Raw genomic sequence first — 27,530 nt, 5'->3', positions numbered from 1 at the left:
AGTTTAAGCAACTTATGGCACAACATCAAGCATACTACCATTTGCATTATATGGGTCCCTGAAAGAGAAAGAGAAAGGGGCAGAAAACATATTTCAAGAAATAATGGCTGGGGACTTCCCTGGAGGCCAGCATTATCCTGATACTAAAATTAGACAAGGAATGTAACAAGAAAATTACAGACCAATATCTGTGATGAACATAGATGCAAAAATCCTCAACAAAATATTAGCAAACCAAATCCAATACATCATAAACCATGATCAAGTGGAACTTATTCCAGGGATACAAGGACAGTTCAATACTCACAAATCAATCAACATGATATATCACATTAACAAATTAAAGAGTACAAATCATATGATGATCTCAACAGATGATTTCATTTGATAAAATTCAACATATGTTTATGATAAAGACTCTCAACAAAGTGCATATAGAGGGAACATACCTCAACATAATGCAGAACATATTTGACAAGGCCATAGCTAACATCATACTAAATGGTAAAAAGCTGAAAGCTTTTTCTCTAAGACCAGGAACAAAGCAAAAATGCATATTCTCACCACTTTTCTTCAACATAGTATTGGAAGCCCTAGCCAGAGAAATTAGGCAAGAAAAAGAAATAAAATGCATCCAAATTAGAAAAGGAAGAAGTGAAACTGTGACTATTTGCAGATATATACTACATATAGAAAATCCTAAAGACTCCGCTAAAAAACTAGAACTCACTTCCCCCCATGAACACATTAAAAATACAATGACACGTGGAACAATTCTCACCAAAATCTAACTGGAAACTGGCAGGAAGACTCCTGTACAAACAACACTGTGAGAAAGATCCACACGTAATCAGGTAGGAAGGGTTGCAAAGAAATCAGGTAATGCCCCTGGGAAGGGACTTAGAGGAAAAGGGAAAATACATGGGCAGAGACCCACCCTGGGGAGTAAGTGGTGAGAGCCATAGATTGGGTGCCCCAGTCCTGGGTCATATACCAGGCAGATGAGCTCCCTTAGCTGGCTGGAGGACAGCAGGGACTAATAGGGCTGTGGAAGCAAGGACTCTGTTCGTGAAGGGTGCACGTGTGTTGGCCTGACACAAAGGCAGGGCAGAGAGGGCAGTTAGAGGACTTCTCTCGTGGCTGCTGGGTTTCCTGTGATTCCTTGGCACCTGCCCCAGTCTGATCCAAAGGAATGATCCAGCTCCACTTACTCCACAGTGTGGCATGGGATCTAGGGCTGCCATGGCTGGGAAGAAAACTTGACTGTGGTACACAGAGGTGATGTGGTCCTGGGGTGGAGCCTGGGTGGGACACTGGTGGCCAGTGTTGGTGCTTATTCAAGCAGAGTATCAAAACCAGCACAGAATTCTGCAGCAGCTCTACTGCAGTTCACACGCTGATACACTGCTGCGAGTCCATGAGGGAACCACTTGCTCGGCAAAACAGCTCCACAACAGGGCAGGGGTGGTGCAGGCTGGGGGCAGTGATCAGCTGTGAGGGACAAAATGGACTTCCACTTGAGGTTGCATCTGAGCAAAGTTAGGGAAACAATTGCAGGCACCTGTACAGGAAGTACATCTGAAGCAGCTTAGAACTCGGTCTGGGGCCAAAAGGAACTGAGACCATGTGTGGGTCCAACCCGCTTCAGAACTCCCCATGCTGGGGAAAGGGTTCTGGTGCTGGGAGAGATGGAAGAACATACTTAAAGGGAACTGAGTCAGCCTGGGCATGACCCTAAGTACTTCCACTGCAGCAACATGGGATCAGACCCTGTCCCTGATAGGGTGGAGATAACCATTAAGCAGAGAGGAAGTCTCACTTCATTCCAGTCCTCAGCTCTAGCACCTCCATCTCTATCCCCACATCTTACTAAGGTGACAGCTGCTAAAAAACTGTTAAAACTAACAAATGAATTCAGTAAAGTTGCAGGATACCAAATCAATATACAAAAATCTGTTGCATTTCCATACACTAATAGCAAACTGTCAGAAAGAGAAAGTAAACAAACAAAAAAACAAAAAAACCATTTACAATTGCAACAAATTTAACCAAGGAGCAAAAAGACCTGTATACTGAAAACTGTAAGACATTGATGAAAGAAATTGAAGATGACAAAATAAATGGAAAGATATACCATGCTAATGGATTGAAAGAATTAACATTATTAAAATTCCATACTAAAGTCTGGACCTGCCGAAGAGACAAGCGACTTTTTCTTCCCTCTTTGTTTCCTGGTGCGTGAGGAGAGGCGATTAAGAACGCTGCTTAAAGGAGGTCCAGAGACTGTCGCGAGCCGCGGCTAACAGCGCGGACCCCAGAGACGGGCATGAGACGCTAAGGCTGCTGCTGCCGCCACCAAGAAGCCTGTGTGCGAGCACAGGTCACTATCCACACCCCTCTTCTGGGGAGCCTGTGCAGCCCGCCACTGCCAGGGTCCCGGGATTCAGGGACAACTCCCCCGGGAGAACGCACGGCGCGCCTCAGGCTGGTGCAACGTCACACTGGCCTCTGCCGCAGCAGGCTCGCCCCACACTCTGTGCCCCTCCCTCCCCCCAGCCTGAGTGAGCCAGAGCCCCCGAATCAGCGGCTCCTTTAACCCCGTCCTGTCTGAGTGAAGAACAGACACCCTCCGGGGACCTACACGCAGAGGCGGGGCCAAATCCAAAGCTGAGCCCCTGGGAGCTGTGAGAACAAAGAAGAGAAAGGGAAATCTCTCCCAGCAGCCTCAGAAGCAGCGGATTAAAGCTCCACAATCAACTTGATGTACCTGCATCTGTGGAATACATGAATAGACAACGAATCATCCCAAATTAAGGAGGTGGACTTTGAGAGCAAGATTTATGATTTTTTTCCCCTTTTCCTCTTTTGGTGAGTGTGTATTTGTATGCTTCTGTGTGAGATTTTGTCTGTATAGTTTTGCTTCCACCATTTCTCTGAGGGTTCTATCCGTCCATTTTTTTTTAAAATTTTTTTGCTTAATAATTACTTTTTATTTTAATAACTTTATCTTATTTTACTTTATCTTTGTTCTTTCTTTCCTCCCTTCCCTCCTTTAGACAATGAATCATCCCAAATTGAGGAGGTGGACTTTGAGAGCAAGATTTATAATTCAATCCCCTTTTCCTCTTTTTGTGAGTGTGTATGTGTATGCTTCTGTGCGAGATTTTGTCTGTATAGCTTTCCTTCCACCATTTGTCCGAGGATTCTATACGTCTGCTTTTTTTCTCTTAATAATTATTTTTTTTATTTTAATAACTTTATTATATTTTATCTTACTTTATTTTATTTTACTTTATCTTTTCTTTCTATTTTTCCTTCCTTCCCTCCTTCCTTCCTTCCTCTTTCTTTCTTTCTTTCTTCCTTTCTTCCTTTCTTTCTTCTAATTCTTTCTTTCTACATTTTCTCCCTTTTATTCTGAGCAGTGTGGATGAAAGGCTCTTGGTGCTGCAGCCAGGAGTCAGTGCTGTGCCTCTGAGGTGGGAGAGCCAACTTCAGGACACTGGTCCACAAGAGACCTCCAAGTTCCACATAATATCAAACAGCGAAAATCTCCCAGAGATCTCCATCTCAACGCCAGCACCCAGCTTCACTCAACGACCAGCAAGCTACAGTGCTGGACACCCTATGCCAAACAACTAGCAACACAGGAACACAACCCCACCCATTAGCAGAGAGGCTGCCTAAAATCATAATAAGTCCACAGACACCCCAAAACACACCACCAGACATGGACCTGCCCACCAGAAAGAAAAGATCCAGCCTCAACCACCAGAACACAGGCACTAGTCCCCTCCAACAGGAAGCCTACACAACCCACTGAACCAACCTTAGCCACTGGGGACAGACACCAAAAACAACCAGAACTATGAACCTGCAGCGTGCAAAAAGGAGACCCCAAACACAGTAAGATAAGCAAAATGAGAAGACAAAAAAACACACAGCAGATAAAGGAGCAAGAAAAAAACCCACCAGACCTAACAAATGAAGAGGAAATAGGCAGCCTACCTAAAAAAGAATTCAGAATAATGATAGTAAACATGATTCAAAATCTTGGAAATAGAATAGACAAAATGCAAGGAACATTTAACAAGGACCTAGAAGAACTAAAGATAAAACAAACAACAATGAACAACACAATAAATGAAATTAAAAATACTCTAATGGGATCAATAGCAGAATACCTGAGGCAGAAGAACGGATAAGTGACCTGGAAGATAAAATAGTGGAAATAACTACTGCAGAGCAGAATAAAGAAAAAAGAATGAAAAGAACTGAGGACAGTCTCAGAGACCTCTGGGACAACATTAAACACACCAACATTTGAATTATAGGGGTTCCAGAAGAAGAAGAGAAAAAGAAAGGGACTGAGAAAATACTTGAAGAGATTATAGTTGAAAACTTCCCTAATATGAGAAACAAAATAGTTAATCAAGTCCAGGAAGCACAGAGAGTCCCATACAGGATAAATCCAAGGAGAAATATGCCAAGACACATATTAATCAAACTCTCAAAAATTAAATACAAAGAAAACATATTAAAAGCAGCAAGGGAAAAACAACAAATAACACACAAGGGAATCCCTATGAGGTTAACAGCTGATCTTTCAGCAGAAACTCTGCAAGCCAGAAGGGACTGGCAGGACATATTGAAAGTGATGAAGGAGAAAAACCTGCAACCAAGATTACTCTACCCAGCAAGGATCTCATTCAGATTTGATGGAGAAATTAAAACCTTTACAGACAAGCAAAAGCTGAGAGAGTTCAGCACCACCAAACCAGCTCTACAACAACTGCTAAAGGAACTTCTCTAAGCAAGAAACACAAGAGAAGGAAAAGACCTACAATAACAAACGCAAAACAATTAAGAAAATGGGAATAGGAACATACATATCAATAATTACCATAAATGTAAATGGACTAAATGCTCCCACCAAAAGACACAGATTGGCTGAATGGATACAAAAACAAGACCCATATATTTGCTATCTACAAGAGACCCACTTCAGACCTAGAGAAACATACAGACTGAAAGTAAGGGGATGGAAAAAGATATTTCATGCAAATGGAAACCAAAAGAAAGCTGGAGTAGCAATTCTCATATCAGACAAAACAGGCTTTAAAATAAAGACTATAAGAAGAGACAAAGAAGGACACTACATAATGATCAAGGGATCAATCCAAGAAGAAGATATAACAATTGTAAATATTTCTACACCCAACATAGGAGCACCTCAATACATAAGGCAAATACTAAAAGCCATAAAAGGGGAAATCAACACTAACACATTCATAGTAGGGGACTTTAACACCCCACTTTCACCAATGGACAAATCATCCAAAATGAAAATAAATAAGGAAACAGAAGCTTTAAATGATACATTAAACAAGATGGACTTAATTGATATTTATAGGACATTCCATCCAAAAACAACACAATACACATTTTTCTCAAGTGCTCATGGAACATTCTCCTGATAGATTATATCTTGGGTCACAAATCAAGCCTTGGTAAATTTAAGAAAATTGAAATTGTATGAAGTATCTTTTCCCACCACAACACTATGAGACTAGATATCAATTACAGGAAAAGATCTGTAAAAAATACAAACACATGGAGGCTAAACAATACACTACTTAATAACGAAGTGATCACTGAAGAAATCAAAGAGGAAATAAAAAAATACCTAGACACAAATGACAATGGAGTCACGACGACCCAAAATCTATGGGATGCAGCAAAAGCAGTTCTAAGAGGGAAGTTTATAGCAATACAACCCGACCTTAAGAAACAGGCAACATCTCGAATAAACAACCTAACCTTGCACCTAAAGCAATTAGAGAAAGAAGAACAAAAAAACCCAAAAGTTAGCAGAAGGAAAGAAATCATAAAAATCAGATCAGAAATAAATGAAAAAGAAATGAAGGAAATGATAGCAAAGATCAATAAAACTAAAAGCTGGTTCTTTGAGAAGATAAACTGATAAACCATTAGCCAGACTCATCAAGAAAAAAAGGGAGAAGACTCAAATCAATAGAATTAGAAATGAAAAAGGAGAAATAACAACTGACTGCATAAATACAAAAGATCATGAGAGATTACTACAAGCAACTCTATGCCAATAAAATGGACAACCTGGAAGAAATGGACAAATTCTTAGAAATGCACAACCTGCCAAGACTGAATCAGGAAGAGATAGAAAATATGAACAGACCAATCACAAGCACTGAAATTGAAACTGTGATTAAAAATCTTCCAACATACAAAAGCCCAGGACCACATGTCTTCACAGGCGAATTCTATCAAACATTTAGAGAAGAGCTAACACCTATCCTTCTCAAACTCTTCCAAAATATAGCAGACGGAAGAACACTCCCAAACTCATTCTACAAGGCCACCACCACCCTGATTCCAAAACCAGACAAGGATGTCACAAAGAAAGAAAACTACAGGCTAATATCACTGATGAACACAGATGCAAAAATCGTCAACAAAATACTAGCAAACAGAATCCAACAGCACATTAAACGGATCATACACCATGATCAAGTGGGGTTTATTCCAGGAATGCAAGGATTCTTCAATATACACAAATCAATCAACGTGATACACCATATTAACAAATTGAAGGAGAAAAACCATATGATCATCTCAATAGATGCAGAAAAAGCTTCTGACAGAATTCAACACCCATTTATGATAAAAACCCTGCAGGAAGTAGGCATAGAGGGAACTTGCCTCAATGTAATAAAGGCCATATATGACAAACCCACAGCCAACATCGTCCTCAATGGTGAAAAACTGAAAGCATTTCCACTAAGATCAGGAACAAGACAAGGTTGCACACTCTCAACAATCTTATTCAACATAGTTTTGGAAGTTTTAGCCACAGCAATCAGAGAAGAAAAGGAAATAAAAGGAATGCAAATCAGAAAAGAAAAAGTAAAGCTGTCACTGTTTGCAGATGACATGATACTATACATAGAGAATCCTAAAGATGCTACCAGAAAACTACTAGAGCTAATCAATGAATTTGGTAAAGTAGCAGGATACAAAATTAATGCACAGAAATCTCTGGCATTCCTATACACTAATGATGAAAAATCTGAAAGTGAAATCAATAAAACACTCCCATTTACCATTGCAACAAAAAGAATAAAATATCTAGGAATAAACCTACCTAGGGAGACATAAGACCTGTATGCAGAAAATTATAAGACACTGATGAAAGAAATTAAAGATGATACAAATAGATGGAGAGATATACCATTTTCTTGGATTGGAAGAGTCAACAGTGTGAAAATGACCTTACTACCCAAAGCAATCTACAGATTCAATGCAATCCCTATCAAACTACCACTGGCAATTTTCACAGAACTAGAACAAAAAATTTCACAATTTTTATGGAAACACAAAAGACCCCGAATAGCCAAAGCAATCTTGAGAATGAAATACGGAGCTGGAGGAATCAGGCTCCCTGACTTCAGACTATACTACAAAGCTACAGTAATCAAGAAAGTATGGTACTGGCACAAAAACAGAAAGATAGATCAATGGAACAGGATAGAAAGCCCAGAGATAAACCCACGCACATATGGTCACCTTATCTTTGATAAAGGAGGCAGGAATGTACAGTGGAGAAAGGACAGCCTCTTCAATAAGTGGTGCTGGAAAAACTGGACAGGTACATGTAAAAGTATGAGATTAGATCACTCCCTAACACCATACACAAAAATAAGCTCAAAATGTATTAAAGACCTAAATGTAAGGCCAGAAACTATCAAACTTCTAGAGGAAAGCATAGGCAGGCCACTCTATGACATAAATCACAGCAAGATCCTTTTTGACCCACCTCCTAGAGAAATGGAAATAAAAACAAAAATAAACAAATGGGACCTAATGAAACTTCCAAGGTTTTGCATAGCAAAGGAAACCATAAACAAGACCAAAAGACAACCCTCAGAATGGGAGAAAATATTTGCAAATCAAGCAACTGACAAAGGATTAATCTCCAAAATTTATAAGCAGCTCATGCAGCTTAATAACAAAAAACAACAACCCAATCCAAAAATGGGCAGAAGACCTAAATAGACATTTCTCCAAAGAAGATATACAGACTGCCAACAAACACATGAAAGAATGCTCAAAATCACTAATCATTAGAGAAATGAAAATCAAAACTACAATGAGATATCATCTCACACCAGTCAGAATGGCCATCATGAAAAAATCTAGAAACAATAAATGCTGGAGAGGGTGTGGAGAAAAGGAAACCCTCTTGCACTGTTGGGGGGAATATAAATTGATACAGCCACTGTGGAGAACAGTATGGAAGTTCCTTAAAAAACTACAAATAAAACTACCATATGACCCAGCAATCCCACTACTGGGCATATACCCTGAGAAAACTATAATTCAAAAAGAGTTATGTACCAAAATGTTCACTGCAGCTCTATTTACAATAGCCCTCAGATGGAAACAACCTAAGTGTCCATCATCGGATGAATGGACAGAGAAGATGTGGCACATATATACAATGGAATATTACTCAGCCATAAAAAGAAACGAAATTGAGCTATTTGTAATGAGGTGGATGGACCTAGAGTATGTCATACAGAGTGAAGTAAGTCAGAAAGAGAGAGACAAATACCGTACGCTAACACCTATATATGGAATTTAAGAAAAAAAAAATGTCATGAAGAACCTAGGGGTAAGACAGGAATAAAGACACAGACCTAGTAGAGAATGGACTTGAGCATATGGGGAGGGGGAAGGGTAGGCTGTGACAAAGCGAGAGAGAGGCATGGACATATATACACTACCAAACGTAAGGTAGATAGCTAGTGGGAAGCAGTTGCACAGCACAGGGAGATCAGCTCGGTGCTTTCTGACCACCTAGAGGGGTGGGATACAGAGGGTGGGAGGGAGATGCAAGAGGGAGGGGATATGGGGATATATGTATACATATACCTGATTCACTTTGTTACACAGCAGAAACTAACACAGCATTGTAAAGCAAGTATACTCCAATAAAGATGTTAAAAAAAAAAATGTATCTACACAAATGAACGAAGGCAGCAAATATGTAAATATATAGATAAATATAAAAGATGATGTTTCTTAGTTTTAATATCTTTTTTAAGATAATGAATGATTTAAAGCAAAAGTGATAACAATGTATTATAACATTTTCAACATATGAAGAAATAAGATATATAACATGAATAGCACAAAGGTTGGAAGAAGGGAAATAAAGTATACTGTTGTAAGGTCTATACTATATGTGACATATAATATTACTTGAAGGCAGAAAAAAAAATTCCATACTACCCAATGTAATCTACAGATTGAATACAATCCCTATCAAAATTCCAATGGCATTTTCCACAGAAATACAACAGAGTCATATACAAGGGTATCTCCATAAGGCTAGCAGCCAATCTAAGAAATCAGCTGGACAGAAGGAGTGGCATGATATATCCAAAGTGTTGAAAGAGAAAAATGTGCAAACTAGTATACTCTCCTCAGCAACATTATCATTTAGAATCAAAGGAAAGATAAATAATTCTCAAATAAGAAAAAACTAAAACAGTTCATGAATACTAAACCCACGCTAAAAAAATGTTAAAGGGTCTTCTCTACGTGGGAAAGAAGAATCCATAGAAAATGGAAAATCCCACAAGGAAAGGCAAATACAAAGAACTGAGGATCAACTACTTAAATAAGCTTTTACTTTAATTTATTTAATACTTAAATATGTATGAAGATTAAAAGAGAAAAGAAATGTAGAAACAACTATAACTACAATGAAAAGTTAAGGGATAAACATGAAGATGTAAAACATGACATCAAAAATACAAAAAGTGGGACTTCCTGGTGGCACAGTGGTTGGGGGTCTGCCTGCTGATTCAGGGGACACGGGTTTGTGCCCTGGTCCGGGAGGATTCCACATGCCACAGAGTGGCTGGGCCCATGGGCCATGGCCACTGGGCCTGCGCATCCGGAGCCTGTGCTCCATGATGAGAGAGGCTACAGCAGTGAGAGGCCCGCATACCACAGAAAAAAAACCCAAAAAACCCCAGAAAAAGTGGTGGAGGGGAGTACAAAATGTAGATGTTTTAGAATGTTTTTGAACTTAAATGACTACCAGTTTAAAACATGCAGATACACTTATAGGTCAATATATATAAACCCCATGATAACCACAAATCAAAAACCTACAATAGATACATAAAAATAAAAAGAAAGGAGCACAAGCATATTACTAAAAAAATCATCAAACCACAAGGGAAGAAACAAAAAGTAGAAGAAATGAACAGAGAATAACTACAAACACAACTAGAAAACAAGTAATAAAATGGCAAAGTATGAACCTATCAATAATTTATCTAAATGTCAATGGACTAAATGCTCTAGTGAAAAGACATAAGGTGGCTGATTGGATGAAAACCAAGACCCATCTATATGCTGCCTATAAGACTCAATTCTGAGCTAAAGGCACAGACTAAAAGTGAGGGGATAGACAGATATTGCATGAAAATGGAAATGACAAGAAAGCAGGGGTAGCAATACTCATATCAGACAAAATAGACTTTAAAACAAAGCCTATAACAAAGACAAAGAATGGCATTACATAGTGATAAAGGGATTAATAAAAGATGATATTGTTCTCATTAACATATATGCACCCAACACAGGAGCAGCTAAATACATAGAGCAGATACTAACAGACATAAGGGAGAAATCAACAATAATATAATAGTAGAGAATTTTAACACCCCATTTTTATCAATGGACAGATCATCCAGACCAAAAATCAATAAGGCAACAGTGCTCTTAAATGACATAATAGACCAGTTGTACTTAGTAGCTATCTATAGGACATTACATTAAAAAACAGCACAATATAGATTCTTTTCAACTGCCCATGGAACATTCTCCTGGATGGATCACATGCTAGGCCACAAAACAAGTCTCAACAAATTTAAAAAGACAGAAATTGTATCAATTATTTTTTTCCAACCACAACAATATGAAACTAGAAATCAATTACAGAATGAAAAATGGGAAAAGAACAAACACGTGGAGATTAAATAACATGCTACTAAAAAACCAATAGGTCGGGCTTCCCTGGTGGCACAGTGGTTGAGAGTCTGCCTGCTGATGCAGGGGACACGGGTTTGTGACCGGACCAGGAAGATCCCACATGCCGTGGAGTGGCTAGGCCCGTGAGCTATGGCTGCTGAGCCTGTGCGTCCGGAGCCTGTACTCCGCAACAGGAGAGGCCACAACAGTGAGAGGCCCACATACCACACACACACACAAAAAAAAACCAATAGGTCAATGAACATATCAAAAAGGAAATCAGAAAATACCTCGAGACAAATGAAAATGGAAATATAACTCTCCAAAATCTATGGGATGTGGCAAAAGCACTTCTAAGGGGGAAGTTTATAGCAATACAGGCCTACCTTAAGAAACAACTCAAATAAACAACCTAAGCTACCATATAAAGGAATTAGAAAAAGAAGAACAAAGCCCAAAGTCAGCTGAAGGATATAAATAAATATCAGAGAGGAAAGAAATAAAATAGAGGACAGACACCCACCCACCCCCACAAAAAAAATTAGAAAAGATCAGTTAAACCAAGAGCTAGTGTTTTGAAAAAATAAACAAAATAGATAAAGCTTTAGCTAGGTTCACCAATAAGTAGAAAGGACCCAAATAAACATAATAAGAGAGGAAAGAGGAGAAATAACAACTGATACCACAGAGATACAAAAGAATTCTAAGAGAATACTATCAACAGTTATATGCCAGCAAGTTGGACAACCTGGAAGAAATGGACAAATTTCTAGAAACATACATCTTGCCAAGACTGAGTCAGGAATAAATAAACAATTTGAACAGACTGATCATTAGGAGTGAACTTGAATTTGTAATTTAAAAATCTCCCAACAAACAAAAGTCCAGGACCAGATAGCTTTACAGGGGAATTTTACAAGACATACAAAGAAGAGATAATACTTATCTTCCTCAAACTAGTCCAAAAAATTGATGGGGACAGAATACTCCCAAATTCATTCTACAAGACCAGCATTAACCTGATTCCAAAACCAGACAAATACACTACCAAAAAAGAAATTACAGGCCAATATCTTTGATGAATACCGATACCAAAACCCTCAACAAAATATTAGCAAACCAAATCCAGTAACACATAAAAAGGATGATCCACTATTATCAAGTTAGATTTATTCCAGGGATGCAAGGATGGTTCAATATTCACAAATCAATAAATGTGATACACCACATTAAAAAAAGGAAGGATAAAAAATTACATGATCATCTCAATAGACGCAGAAAAAGCATCTCACAATATTCAACATTCGTTCATGATCAAAACTCTCATCAAGGGCTTCCCTGGTGGCGCAGTGGTTGAGAATCTGCCTGCTAATGCAGGGGACACGGGTTCGAGCCCTGGTCTGGGAAGATCCCACATGCCACGGAGCAACTAGGCCCGTGAGCCACAACTACTGAGCCTGCGCGTCTGGAGCCTGTGCTCCGCAACAAGAGAGGCCATGACAGTGAGAGGCCCGCGCACCGCGATGAAGAGTGGCCCCTGCTTGCGACAATTAGAGAAAGCCCTCTCACAGAAACGAAGACCCAACACAGCCAAAAATAAATAAATTAATAAAAAAAAAAAACGAAAAAAAAAAACTCTCATCAAAGTTGGTATAGAGGGAAAAAATCTCAACATATTATGACAAACCTATAGCTAATATTATACTCAATGGTGAAAAGCTGAAAGCCTTTCCGCTAAATTCAGGAACAAGACAAGGAAGCCCACTCTCACCACTTCTATTTAACACAGTCTTGGAAAACCTAGCCACCACAATCAGATAAGAATGAGAAATAAAGGACATCCAAATCAGAAGGGAAGAAGTAAAACTGTCACTATTTGCAGATGGTGTGATATAGGAAACCTTAAAGTCTCCTCCAAAAAATTATTAGAACTAATAAGTGAAGTAGGTAAGGTTGGTGGATACAAGATTAATATACAGAAATATGTTGCTTTTCTATACACTAATAATACACTATCAGAAAGAGAAAGTTAAAGAAAATTCCATTTAAAACTGCATCAAAAAGAATAAAATACCTAGAAATAAATTTGACCAAGGAGGTGAAAGGCCTATACTCTGAAAAGTATAAAACATGGATGAAGAAAATTGAAGATGATACAAAGAAATGGAAAGATATCCCATGCTCTGGGATTGGAAGGATTAATATTGTTAAAAGGGCCAAACTACTCAAAGCACTCTACAGATTTAATGCAATCCCTATCAAAACACCCATGACATTTTTCACAGAACTAGAGTAAATAATCCTAATATTCATATGAAACTAAAAAAGACACTGAATTGCCAAAGCAATCTTGAGAAAAAGAACAAAACTGGAGATATCACCCTCCCTGACTTCAGACTATATTATAAAACTAAAGTAATCAAAATAGCATGGTACTGTCACAAAAACAAAAACATAGATCAATGGAACAGAATAGAGAGCACAGAAATAAATCCACATACCTATGGTCAATTAATCCATGACAAAAGAGGCAAGAATATACAATGGAGGAAAGACAGTCTCTTCAATAAGTGGTGCTGGAAAAACTGGACAGCTACATGTAGACAAATTAGATTAGAACATTTCCTCACACCATATACAAAAGTAAACTTAAAATGCATTTAAAAACCTAAATGTAAGACCTGAAACCAAAAGAAAAAAAAAATACTCCTAGAAGAGAAGATAGGCAGAACACTCTTTGATATAAATTGTAGCAATACTTTTCTGTCTCCTAAGGCAAAAGAAATAAAAGCAAAACTAAACAAATGGGACCTAATTAAACTTAAAAAGCTTTTTAGGAAACACATTGAGAAACACTGCAAAGAGAAAATGAAATGAAAAGACAACCTACTGAATGGGAGAAAATATTTGCAAATGATATGACCAACAATGGTTAATACCCAAAATATATAAACAGATAATTCAATTCAATATCAAACAAACAACAACACAATCAAAAAAAAACAATGGGTGAAAGACCTGAATAGACATTTTTTTCTAAAGAAGACACACGGATGGCTAACAGGCACATAAAAATATGCCCCAAATCACTAACTATTAAAGAAATACAAATCAAAACCACAATGAGATATCACCTCACAACTATTAGAATGGCCATCATCAAAAAGTCTACAAATAACAAATGTTGATAAGGAAGTAAAGGGAACCTTGCTACAATGTTGGTGGGAATGTAAACTGGTGCAGCCACTATGGAAAACAGTGTGGAAGTTCCTCAAAAAACTAAAAATAGGACTACCATATGATCCAGCAATTCCACTCCTGGGCATATATCCAGAAAAAAATGAAAACGCTAATCTGAAAAGATACATGCACTCCAATGTTCATCAAAGCACTATTTATAATAGCCAAGATATGGAAGCAACTCAAAGTGTCCATCAATATATACAATTGAATATTACTCAACCATAAAAAAGGATGAAATTCTGTCATTTGCAGCAGCCTGCATGGAACTACAGAATATTATATTTAGTAAAATAAGTCAGACAGAGAAAGAGAAATACTATATATGATATTGCTTATATGTGGAATCTAAAAAATAAAATAAATGAATGTATATAGCAAAACAGAAACAGACAGATACAGAAAACAAACTAGGGGTTATCAGTGGGGAGAGGAAAGGGGGAGGAGCAAGATGGAGTTATGGAATAAGAGATATAAACCATTATGTATAAAGTAGTTAAGCAACAAGGATATATTGTATGGCACAGGGAATAGTAGCTATTATTTTGTAATAAGTTTTATTAATCTATAAAAATACTGAAACAATAAGCTGCACACCTGAAACTAATATATCAACTTAACTTCAATAAAAATATTTTTTAAATAAAAGGAACACTTGTATGCACACAAGTAACAAAAATAAAATCTCTACATCGTTTTTTTTTGGCTGTGCTGTGCAGCTTGCGCTATCTTAGTTTCCCAACCAGGGCTCAAACCCGTGCCCCCTGCAGGGAAAGCATAGAGTCCTAACCACTGGACTGCCAGGGAATTCCCAAAGTCTCCACATCCTGACAGAAAAATAAATGTATTCCACTTATAAAATTAAAGAGTCACGGGCATGTAGTTACTGTACAACATGATGACTATTGTTAATAATTCTGTATTGTATATTTGAAAGTTGCTAAGATAGTAGATCTTAATAGTTCTTAACAGGAGGAAAAAAAATTGTAACTATGTATGAAGGATATAACTAGGCTTATTGTGTTGATTTAACAAGACAGTTGACCCTTGCACATGTGTTTGAACTAGATGAGCCCACTTATAAACTAACTTTTTTCAATAGTAAATACAGCACTACATGATTTGCGGCTAGGTATCAAGAATACTGAGGGTGAGCTATAAAGTTATATGTGAATTTTCCACTGTGTGTATATACAAAAATTAAATCATTATATTGTACACTTGAAACTAATGATGTTATATGTCAATTACACATCAATGAAAAAAAATGCACAGAAGAGTCCAAGCTTTAACACATCATCTTTAACCCAACTACATAGTACTAATAAATGAAATATAACAAATAGAAAATAGAGAATCAAAGATGGGCTCAAAAGTAAAATAAATAGATTAGAAATGAATTGAGAATCTATATGTTCAAAATTGCCCCCCTGTACTGACTTCCAGCATGACAGTGTAAAAAAGTCTACTGACCTGCTCCCGAAATGAAAAGTTAAAAGAACAAATGAACAAACAAACACCATTTAAAGGCTCTGAAAATGGTTCAAAAGGCAAAGAGCGCATCAAGAAACAACTATTCCAGAAAATCTATGAAAATTTGGTAAAAAAAGGGCTAGAGTGTGTGGTATTTAAACTAACACTGCTCTCTCCCTCTCTGCTCCAAGCAAGGCAGAGACTCCATTCTGGAGAGCTGCAGCCAATAACATGGGGTTCCCTCTCTCCCAAATTCCCAATCTGAGAACCTTCTACATGTGTGAGGAGCAACATTCAACGTTTTTCATCCCATCGTCAACTACCTAGTGCAGAGGCTGAGTCCTTGGCAAGTGAAACAAGAGGTGAGGACTCCTCCAGCACGCCCCCCCCCCCTCAACTAATGGAATGGAGGCTCTATCTTAGGTGTGGTGCATTGAAAATATTGGAGCCCGGATCACCTTTGCCCTGCACATAAGGCAGTGTTTCCACAATAGGAAAGACAATTTTTTTGTGTGGTCCAACTTACCAATCTTTTCTTTTCTTTTTTTTTTTTTTTTTTTTGTGGTACGCGGGCCTCTCACTGTTGTGGCCTCTCGCATTGCGGAGCACAGGCTCTGGACGTGCAGGCTCAGCGGCCATGGCTCACGGGCCCAGCCGCTCCACGGCATGTGGGACCTTCTTGGACCGGGGCACAAACCTGTGTCCCCTGCATCGGCAGGCGGACTCTCAACCACTGCGCCACCAGGGAAGCCCACCAATCTTTTCTTTTATGGTTCATTTTTTTTTTCTACCCTGTTTACGAAATTTTTGCCTTTCCCAAGAACATGAAGTTATTCCCCTGTTTTCTCCTAGAAGCTTTATTACTTTACCATTTATATTTAGGTCTATGACCCATTTTGAACTTTTTGTGTATGATGTTAAGGTAAAAGGCCATGATTTTTTTGTGTGTGTATGTCTATAAGAATATAAGTTCTCTATTTTGGCAAATAAATTCTCTCATGCTTGGAATTTACAATCTTTTGCTGACACTGTTTGGTATGAGTAGTAGTGGGCAATATTTAATATTCTTAAAGAATTAATCTAAGAACCATAATGCACCTTGAATACAATTGAGATGTATTGTTGGAAACATTCCATCAATGAGTGTTTTAGTCCCAGGATTGGTGTCATGAGACAAAGACCACAGATTGAAGGTCCCTCATAACTAGAGGCAAATGGCCATGCTGCTGGAGAGTAGTGAGGAACACTAAGATAATGGCCAAAATACCAGATGAGACAGACCAGCCCATACCTCAATGTACCCTACTGTAGGATTCCCAGTAACAGGAGAGGAGAAAAGTCACCTCAATGACTTTTTTTTTAACCTCAATGTCTTTTGGGTTCTAACAAGAACCCAGCACAGGCACAGAGGCTTCTTGTCCCACATCCATAAGGACACATAAGTTTCCCCTATACCCAACACTATCTCAAGAATTAAGAGGTAGAAAGGGGGCCAAATGTCAAATGATTTATATTCCTGATGGAAAGTTTATTCATTGGATTGAGTAAACATATAGCAGAGAAAAAATTTTAATTGGAAAAGGTTAACTTTACCTGGTAAAATTTACCTTAGCAAAATTAAGAGCTATAGAACAAGATGAGATCATGTATAGAAAATAAAGTTACTGCACATATGAATTGTGTTGTGCTGTATACTGTTTTTAACTCTAACCTGGTAAGCATTGGTACAGTTAAGAGGTACACAGGCTCAGGATGTTTCACCTTAGGCAATAAAATCTATAAGCTGAATTGGTTACCTGGAAGCCAAATAGAGAGGGAAGGCTGAAGAAGCTTTTCCTTCATGCAGGTATCTGATGCTGTGCCAGGAAGTTTTAAGAATAACAACAGGAATGGAGTTGATTGCTCATTTCAGCTGAACTGTTCCCTGGTGGCTACAGTGGGCCTAGGACCACAGAGTGGAGAGACAGAATTTGCTCTGATAGTTGCCGACTAGAGAGCCTTTGCTATCGGCAGAGAATACTGATAACGGCTTTCAAACTTCCACAGAGTTTCTTCCGATGAATTCTTATTCCAGGAAACCTAAAATATAAAAGAGATATGAAGGTTAAGAAGGTTATTTAGACAGTATCTATCTGCTTTCTTATAATATCCCTAAAGTAATTCCATAGCACTTTGAAAATCACTGAGGGAAGCACCAGTTCAAGACAGGTCAGCTGAACAGACACAACTAACTTGGGCTCTGATACAGTTTGGCTGGAATCTTTTGCCTCAGGCTAACATGCTGAGAATGGCTTCCTAGAGAAAGTGAGTGATCTGCCTGGGAAATGTCTTCCTGGAAATAATATGGATGTTGAGGTCTAAAACAAAGACTGCTAGCTGTACCTGCAACATCCATTCTCCCTTTTGTCCTGTGAAGCACATGGTCACCTTGAATCAACATAACATTTCCTAGTACTTAATAGCAGGTAGTGTTAAAAGTTTCAGAAATGGAGACCTGACTGAAATAAAGACTGCAGCCTTGGAAACACAGATTCAACAAACACTTGAATTGTGTTCTACCAGACTACAAAATCAGAGAGGCTTATAAAGGCAAAAAGTTGCAAGGCCACAGTTAATTATATGAGTTGTTTTTCAAGAATTATGATTAGAGCTGGCAAGAAGTGAGGGTGCTTGGTAAGCATGGATTGGTTGGGGTCTGAAATGGTTGCACAGTTTCAAAGGGAGACCTTGAGACGATAAGGTTGCAGCTGGCAAGTGTTGTTCTGAATATGCTGGTGGTGTCCTTGGGCCTGGAACATTTCAAAGAAAGTTCAAGTTCTCAGTGATGCAGAGACCAGAGACCATATCCTCAATGGCCACCTGACTCCATTTTGTGTGCCCAAACTGTGATTACTCCATTATAATTTAAATCTGTTATTAGTAGTTATGTGTGACTATATGTCTAAGTACTGACATATAAGATATAAACAAAAATGTTGTGAGCAACTTCTGGCTGGGAAATTCTTAAAGGACTCTTCCTTCTGGCTGGAAGGTGGGCATAATGTCCAGAGTTAGAGCAGCCACTTTCATCGGCTGTAGATGGCACATACTGAGCTCGACAGAACCACAAAAATGTAGAAACCTGGTTCACTGATGATTGGAAAACTAGTCCTGGGGTACCCACACTTATGTGTGTGAGAAATAAACTTCTATCTTGCTTAAACTGCTGTTATTTGGTTTTTAAAAATCACAAACAGCTAAATCTTAACATCTAAACAAATAAATGATATAGGAGAAAAATATCACATAGCAAAGCTCGAGGTTACACTGTTCCTCTGAAAAAGGTACAAAATTGACTGGGGCTTGGGGGGAGGGAGACAGAAAGACAGACCAGGAGGGAAATTCTCTTCCACAAGGATAAAACCCTTCTTAGTTTAATAACTGTGAGAGACTTCAGCTTACCTTTCTATTTTCCACCCCTATATCCTTAAGGTAATTGTGACTAGGAAAAGCCCTATCTACTGACTCAGAGCCTCATTTTTCCTTCCTGTTTAGAAAACCTCCACTTACACAACTACAGGAAAAATTAATGCCATGATTTACTTTGAAATGCTTTTTTTTTAAAAAAACATATAAATCAATGGCTCAATAGAAGATGAATATGTGAACAGTTATATGACAAAGCTAGTACAGTATAATAAAATGCTAACAGGAGAGTTTAGGTAGTGGGGACACATGTCCACTGTACTATTATTTTAACTTTCTTTATGTTTGTATATATTCATGATAAAATATTGGAAGGAAAAACATTCTAGTTACCTCTAAAGTAATCAACATAACCCATTTTACAAAGACCTAAACAGAAAATCAGGGATCACCAGATATTCGCAGAAAATCAATCAAAGACAAGGATGACAATAAGCAGAATAACCAACCTTAGAGGAAAGAGAGATGGTTGAGGAAACAGAAGAAAAGAATTTTCAGATGATATTGTAAACATAAAAGAACATTCTACTATGTAAAATAAGCAATCAGAAAATAAGAAATATTTCTTGAAAATTAAATATATCTGAATATTTTTAAAAATTCAATGACGTTAAACCTATCTTGAATTTAAATAACATTAAGAGCTAAAACTTATTGAGTCCAAGTCACCATCACTGTTCATCTAGATGAACAAAATAGCCTCACAAATTGTCTGCCTAGTTCTATACTGACCCCTTACAGTCAATTCTTAAAGCAGCCATAGAGACCCTTTTAAAATCAGATAGTGTCTCTCCTCTATTTACAGTGACTCCCCTTTTCATTCAGAGTAAAAAGTCTTAACAATAGCCTCCATGATCCCTCATTCACACATCCCTCTTTCCTCTTCTACTACTCTTCTTTGTTTTCTTCTTTCCAGCCACTTTGGCCTCCTTAGAACTGTTTGAACAAGCCAGGTATCTCCCAAACTTAGTGTTTTTGATCTAGTTTTTCCACCATTGATTAGTTTTGCCTCTTCTAGAATTTCATATAAATGAAATTATAACCAGCATACCTTTTTTGCATGCAAGGCTTCTTTCACTCAGCTTAATGTTTTGAGGTTCATTCATGTTGTTCCAGGTATTAGTGGCTTGTTCCTTTCCATTGTTTAGTAGTCTGTTGCATAAATATACAAAAATTTGTTTATGCTACTCTCTGATGGACACCTGGATTATTTATAGTTTGGGGCTATTGTAAATAAACTGCTATGAATATTCTTATATATTTTAATTTATCTATTGGCTTTTTACATTTCTTTGCATTTCTTTTAGTGGTTATTCTAAGTATTAAAACGTATATCCTTAACTTTCTATAGAGTATAAATATACATTCACTACTTACCCCACCCTGCCCTTTATGGTATAGCTAACTTTCATATGTACTATATCAAAAGATATAATAAGCCTTACTAGACAATGTTATAATTTTTGTTTTAAACAGTTATATGTATTTTAGTGAAATTAAGAGGTAAAACATATATTTACTGAGATATTTGCTACTTTTGATGCTCTTTCTTCCTGAAGATTTGAATTGCCATTTGATTTTATTTCCCTTCCTTTAGCATTTCTTGTAGTGCAGATCTGCTTGTGATAAAGTCTTTTACCTAAAACTTTTTATTTCACCACTCTTGAAGGATATTTCACTAGATACAGAATTCTGGATTGACTGTCTTTTTCTTTCAGCACTTCAAAAACGATCTACTCTCTTCTGGCTTCCACTGTTTCTGATGAGAAGACCCAAGTTCTGATCATTTGGATCAGTGTTCTCTTATATGAATGTGTCATTTTATTCCTGCAGCTTTCAAGATTTTCTCTTTATTGTTGGTTCACAGAAGTTTGACTTTCTTGTGCATAGGTATGCTATTTTTGTGTTATGTATGACCAAGTTCACTGACTCTATCTTCACAATCTCCATTCTTCTGTTAAGCCCATCAAGTGAATTTTTAAAAATTTCGTATATTTTGTTGTTTTGTAATAGAATTTCCATCTGGTTCTTTATTATAAATTTTATGTCTCTGCTGAGAATTCCTGTATTCTCATTCAATGTGAGTATTCTTTTCCTTTAAGTCATTAAGTATAGTTATATACTTATAGCTCTTTAAGTCCTAATGATTCCAACAATGAATTAGCTTGGGATCAGTCTCTATTACTTTTCTTTTCTCTCTCTCTTAGGAGAACTCACACAACTCATCATATAGTTGTACTCACAGCTCAGATTTACTACAGGAATGTAGTGTGTGTGTGTGTGTGTGTGTGTGTGTGTGTGTGTAAGAAAAAAAGCTCATTATAAGGAGGAGGGAATATATCTTAAAAGCCCACTGACCATATTCAACATTAAATATATCAAGTTCCAGTGAATATTGGGAGGTGGAATAAGTTTCTGAGGGTATTTGGGAATAATCAGGTTGCCCAGAATACAGATATCAGTGTATAAGAGGATTAGAATGAAGAAGAGTTAAGAGTAAATTTTGTGCTTAAAGAAGTAATTGTGGAGAACTAGGAATAAGAGAGTTCAGAATTGAGATATAAACTGGAAGGGAAAGTTCATAAAAGTACCAAGAAGAGATTGAAGAATTACTCAGTCCTAATATTCCAAAAAGGAAGTACCATTTCAAGCTCGAAAACATGATTTTTACATAATTATTTGACATGTTTTAAAATTCATAGTTTCTCTTATTTATATATATATATCTATACATACACACACATATATATGTCACAGTATGACATATATTGAATATGTGGTGCTTGGGGGTGGGGGAAATAAGCAGAAATCCAAATTTTTCTTGTAATACTACAGTCTAAACCTTCTTTGTCAGATGTTTTTCCCTACCCCTACATTATAAGCTAGGCATGCATTATGGCTTTTCTGTTTACATTAGGATAATTTTGGAATGTCTCAATCTTAGTTATTTAAAAATCCAATATGATCTAAATCACTTTAAATGTTTTCTATTCATTGCTTCTCTTCATTCATTCTTTCTTCTTTTTTTTTTGGTCTTCCACACTTTTTCTGCCTTCTCTGATTTTAACTGAACATTTTATATGATTCTAGTTTCCATCCTCTCTTGAGATACCAATTAAAACTTTTGTTTTTGGATGTTCTAAAATGGTTGCCTTAGAATTTGCAATATACATTTACAACTTACCTAAGTCCACTTTCAAATAACACTATAATGCTTCATGGGTAGTTAAAGTACAAAGTATTTTCAATTTCTCCCTCCTGTCCTTTATAACACTGCTGTCATTCATTTCACTTACCCAAAAGCTATAATCAAAGAACACAATGTTGATATTATTTTGAACAATGTTATCTGTTACATCAATTAAGAAAAGTTTAAAAAATATTTTACCTTCATTTATTCCTTCTCAAAAACTCTTTCTTCATGTAGATCCAAATTTCTAATGTATGACATTTCTATCTCTTTGAAGAACTTCTTTTAACATTTCTTGCAGGGCAAGTCCACTGGTGACAATTTCCCTCAATTTTTGTTTGTCTGAGAAAGTCTTTATTTTTCCTCTATTTTCTAAGGATAATTTCACTGGATATCAAATTCTAGGTCTTCAAGACTTTAAATATATCATCCCATTTTCTTTTTGCATAGTTTCTGAAGAAAAGTTCAATGTAATTCATATCTTATTTTTTCTCTGTAGGCAACATTGGTTGTTTTCTCCCCTCTGACCTCTTTCAAGATTTTCTCATAGACTTTCATTTTCTGCTGTTTGATTATATATGCCCAAGTGTAATTTTTTAGTATTTATCCAGTTTAGAATCCTCTAAGCTTCCTGGATCTGTGGGTTTTAATGTCATTAATTTTGGAAAATTCTGTCCTTACTTCAAATAGTTCCTTTGTTCCTTTTCTCTCTTCTCCTTCTAGCATTCCCATTATGCATATGCTAAACTTTTTGTAATTTCCCCACTTTTCTTGGATATTCTGTTTCATCTTCTTCATTCTTTTTTCTTTTCAGTTTTGGAAGTTTCTATTGACATATCCTTAATCTAGATTCTTTCCCTGGTTGTGTCCAGTCTACTTATGTGCCTACCAAAGGTGTTTTTCATTTCAGTTCCTGTGTTTTGGATTTCCAGCATGTCCTGTTGATTCCTTCTTAATGTTTTCATCTCTCTGCTTACTGTCCCCTTCTGTTTCTGCATGTTGTCCACTTTCCTTCCACTTCAAAGGCTAGAGTGGTCTGGAGTTGAGTATTTTCATTTCACTAGGTTGGTAACCCCCCAGTTGGTTAGGCTCTGGTAAAACAGTTTCCCTTAAAGGCAGATTTTATTAAGGAAAATAGAGAGCTCTGGGTATATTTGAAAATGCTCACTTTTCCTCTCCTACTGTCAAAAGAGAATTTTTATCTGATTTTCAAAGTGAGAAGCTGGTAGGTCTCTTGGAGGTAGCAGTCACAAAAGTGTGCCCCCCCCCCAAGCAATGGAACCACTTGGAGTTTTAATTCTCAAATTAGTCCATGAGTTTTAATGCCTAAAGTAGTCCACAGAGAGCTTCTGGCAATTCACCTATTACAAGTGGAGACTAGGTTGTAGAAAAGTAAGAACAGAAGCGTGTAGAACAATTAAGAAACAATTAGAGCATCCAGTGAGGAGTAGCATAGTAGTTGTAGAGGTGGTAAGAATTGGTTAGATTTAGAATACCTTTTGAAAAGAGCCGATAGATTTTGCTGAGGGACTGACTGGATGTGAAACTTGAGAGAAAGAAGAATCAAACTATGAACTGAACAATTCTAAGAGTCAATATGCCATTTGCTGAGATGTAAAGATATACACTAGGAAGAGTGAAACAGGTTTTGGAAACAGAAAATAGTTTGAAATGCATGTTAAATATCCTAGAAGATATGTTGACTAAGAAGTTAGCTATGTTAGTATAGAAATCAAAGAAATAATGGCTGGAAATGGCTATTTGGAAGCCATCAGCATAGTGATGCTATATAAAGACAGTGAAGGAAAGAATGAGATTACCCGGGAAATAAAGGTGGCTAAAGAGGGGAAGAGAGCTGGGACACACTAAGAAATGAGGCAGAGTCTAGCAAAGAAGAATCAAAAGAGCTCTGTGAGTTCACAAAAGTCAAATGAAGAAAGCGTTTCAAGTTTCGAAAAGGAGGATGTGATGAACTGTGTCAAATGCTGGTGAATGGTTAAGCAAGATGAAAACTAAGTGTTGCCCCTTGGATTTATCAGGATTGTTTAAATGCCCAGATATCTACAAACTCCCTTTTTATGAAAACATATAAACTAGCTAAGAGGTCTCACATTCAAGTGTGTCTAAGAATTAAAGACCTAGAGTTTATGCTTAACATCACATATCCTGCACTTTGTGGGCCACTTACAGTATTTTCATGAGTAATTTTTACTCTCAGGGATTTTTACCGTAAAGGCTGAGTTTAGATCCAACCCACTGTTAGCGATGTGATCCTAGCTTTACACAGCTGTTTCCAATCTATCCTATTAGCAGTCAGTAGATAAAGAAAATGAGTACCTACTTCACGTAAGTCATAATTTACAGGTAAATTTAATCTTCTACATCTAGACTTTTCCACTCCCTGTCTTTTCTGGAGTTGAAGGGACCAGGTGAAGCGGGATAAACCATGTGTGGGAGAGTGGGCAATTAGTGGCATGGGCACTCTCCCAACTGTTTTTAAACTACGCTTGGAGAACGAGGCTTCACGGTGGCCCCATACTCTGAAGTAACCCAGGAAGGGGTGTCCATTACTCCAGAAGAAAGAGCGAAGGAAAGGCGAAGAGAGCCCACAGGGACATAACAGGACAATCCCTCCCTCCCGCGTGCCTTTCTCTCCCAGCCCACCTACCACCACAAGAACCGACCCAGCGACCACGCCCCGCCTCCTTCCGGCTTGTCGCGGCCGCCGCCGACGTGTGCGCAATGACGTTTCAATCTCCTGCGGACCCCGGAAGTGCAACTGGAACTTGTTCGGGGCGCGGATCCGGAGAGGGAAAGTCGTAACAACCGCACGAGGGAGTTCGGCTGGCGAGCTGGAAGGCCACGCCTCCTCCCGCCTCCCCCCACAGCCCTGTAGCTGGGGGCAGAGCTCAGGTAGGACCTGCGTTTGCTGGGTTGTGAACTCCCGGGGGGCAGGCCCGGGCGGGAATCAGAGGAAGAGGCTGGCCTTGGTTCGTCTCGGGCGGGGGTCGGTGGCGCCGCGTTTCCTGCGGACACTTCTGCCCTGTGTACAGGACCCCGCTGATGGGCAGCTTACACCTGCCATTTCCACTTCCGAGGCGGGGCATTACAAGTGTGTTCCCTGGATGAGTCTCCCTACTCTTGGACGTTTGGGGTTCTGGGAGCCTAGAGACTGTAGCGTAATGGGCCTTTCTAAGCTTTCTCAGGTGGGGAGGTTTGGTGGTTCTCTGGTTGAAGATTTTTCTACGAAAATGATCATCACCTGCCAAACCTTTACCAGAAGACATTCGCTGTAGGCAGAAGATTAAAGTGCAGTTATAAAATGCTCCCCAAACTTGTAACGTGCATGGGCGCTGGTGGGACATTTCACTGGGATGAATTCTTAATTGAATACTTTTGACTTTGAAACAAAGTTAGGTATATTTTGGAGGCAGTCTTCTCTTTCTCTCATCCAGAGATTTAACATATTCTTCTAGTGCTCCAGAGTGTGTATTTGTTATGCCAAGTAATTGGTTACTTAATTTTGGGCTATATTTATTGACAGTCTTGTTGCCTTTGTCTGTTTCCCCAAATCCTGTGAAAAGTTGCAGAGGGAAAATCCTTTGGTTTTCAGGCTAGCGAGTGCCTTGTACCATTTATCAAAACAGGTGAAATGTGATGCAATCCACGGTGTCTTTTTGTCTTAAAGCGGTGTTAGAGGTGTATTCTTCGTGCTTGTTTTTTATCCCTCATTGTGAGGGACAGATACACTGTATTCATTTGATGTATTTAGAAAATAAGTCAGGGAGCAGTTTTTTGGCATTCTGGTACCAGGCTTCTATCTGACTCTTTAAGTGTTCCTTCCACTTAAGCCTAAACCAGGAATGCTGTGGATGGCTTAGAAGCAGAGGCTGTTGTGACACTGGTAAATGGTAGAATAGCACCAACGCCAAGAGGGCAGCATGACCTATGAAACCGTAACCATGCACCCACTCATTCCATTAACAGGTATTTATGGGCCATCTTCAGTGTGCCAGGTGGTGTTCTAGTTGCTGGGCTTCCAATATTGAACAAAATGGGCAGTCTTTGTTCTGAAATTTACGCTGTAGCGGATAGAGAAGGACAGTTAGCAAGTAGATATATCAGGTAGTGATAAGGGCTATGAAGAAAAATAAAGCACATTGAGGGGAGAGAGAATGAATGATGGAGGATGCTGTTTTAAATAGGGTGGTCAAAACCTGCCTCTCTGGCTGAGACAGTGAGAGGCCCGCGGACCGTGATGAAGAGTGGCCCCCGCTTGCCACAACTAGAGAAAGCCCTCGCATGGAAATGAAGACCCAAAACAGCCAAAAATAAATAAATAAATTTATATTAAAAAAAATAGTCACAGGACAAGGCAGTTCCCATTCTACCATTTAAAAAAAAAAATCCTGCCTCTCTGATAAGAGGACTTTTGAGTAGGGATCTGCATGAAATCAGGGAGTGAGCTCTGCAGGTATGTGGGTATGTGTTTTAGGCTAGGAAAAGGCCCTGAGGCAGGAATGTATTGGTATATCTTGGAATAGCAAGGATATAGGCATGGAGGCATCAGTGTTTAAAAATCTCAGGAATATTTACTCAGTGTTTTGTGTGAGCCTGAGAGATCTTTTTTATTGACAGCCTGTTTTTCTCAGCTTTCCCAGGCAGACCTCTATGAGGATAATCTGATGTCTTCAGATATGTAGAGATGTTTCCAAGCTTTTCATTAGCGCAAACAAAATTAAGCACTATTTACTCAGTTGAACATAACTTGAGCTGTCTGTTTTAGGGTCAGATTGGGTTTGTACAATGGCCGTGGATAACTAAGTAGCAAGTGAAATAAGCTAACATATGTCAACTTTACCTTTCATTCCTTTTTTTTTAAATTGTGGTAAACTATACATAACATAAAATTAGTCATTTTAACCATTTTTAAGTGTACATTTCAGTGGAATTAAGTACATTCACATTGTTATGCAGCTGTCACTACCATCCATTTCCAGATCTTTTCATCTTTCCCAGCTGAAACTCCATACCCATTAAACATTAACTCCCCATTCCCCTCTCTCCTCAGCACTGGACA

At 38.1% G+C, this 27,530-nt stretch overlaps 1 protein-coding gene and 1 long non-coding RNA gene across 6 annotated transcripts in view; one reads left to right on the top strand and one right to left on the bottom strand.

The window, feature by feature from the left end:
- Window positions 1–25,213, bottom strand: part of LOC115845252 (uncharacterized) — a 58,171-nt gene extending 32,958 nt beyond the window's left edge. Inside the window, exons 1-3 of one of the 2 annotated variants that reach the window (XR_009563427.1) lie at window positions 25,119–25,213; window positions 20,312–20,412; window positions 17,592–17,874 (exon numbers count right to left, since the gene is read on the bottom strand). This is a non-coding gene — a long non-coding RNA (uncharacterized lncRNA). The remainder of the gene's footprint in view (window positions 1–17,591; window positions 17,875–20,311; window positions 20,413–25,118) is intronic. The other variant, XR_009563428.1, reaches the window with a different exon arrangement.
- ARB2A (ARB2 cotranscriptional regulator A) overlaps window positions 25,205–27,530 on the top strand; it is a 421,353-nt gene continuing 419,027 nt past the window's right edge. For all 4 annotated transcript variants that reach the window (XM_030847879.2, XM_060296012.1, XM_060296010.1 and 1 more), the window contains exon 1: window positions 25,205–25,363. The gene's annotated coding sequence lies outside the window, so the exon portion shown is untranslated. The remainder of the gene's footprint in view (window positions 25,364–27,530) is intronic.

Source organism: Globicephala melas, chromosome 3, assembly GCF_963455315.2.
Source record: "Globicephala melas chromosome 3, mGloMel1.2, whole genome shotgun sequence".
NCBI lineage: Eukaryota > Metazoa > Chordata > Mammalia > Artiodactyla > Delphinidae > Globicephala > Globicephala melas.
This window is presented reverse-complemented; position numbering and strand designations above follow the sequence as displayed.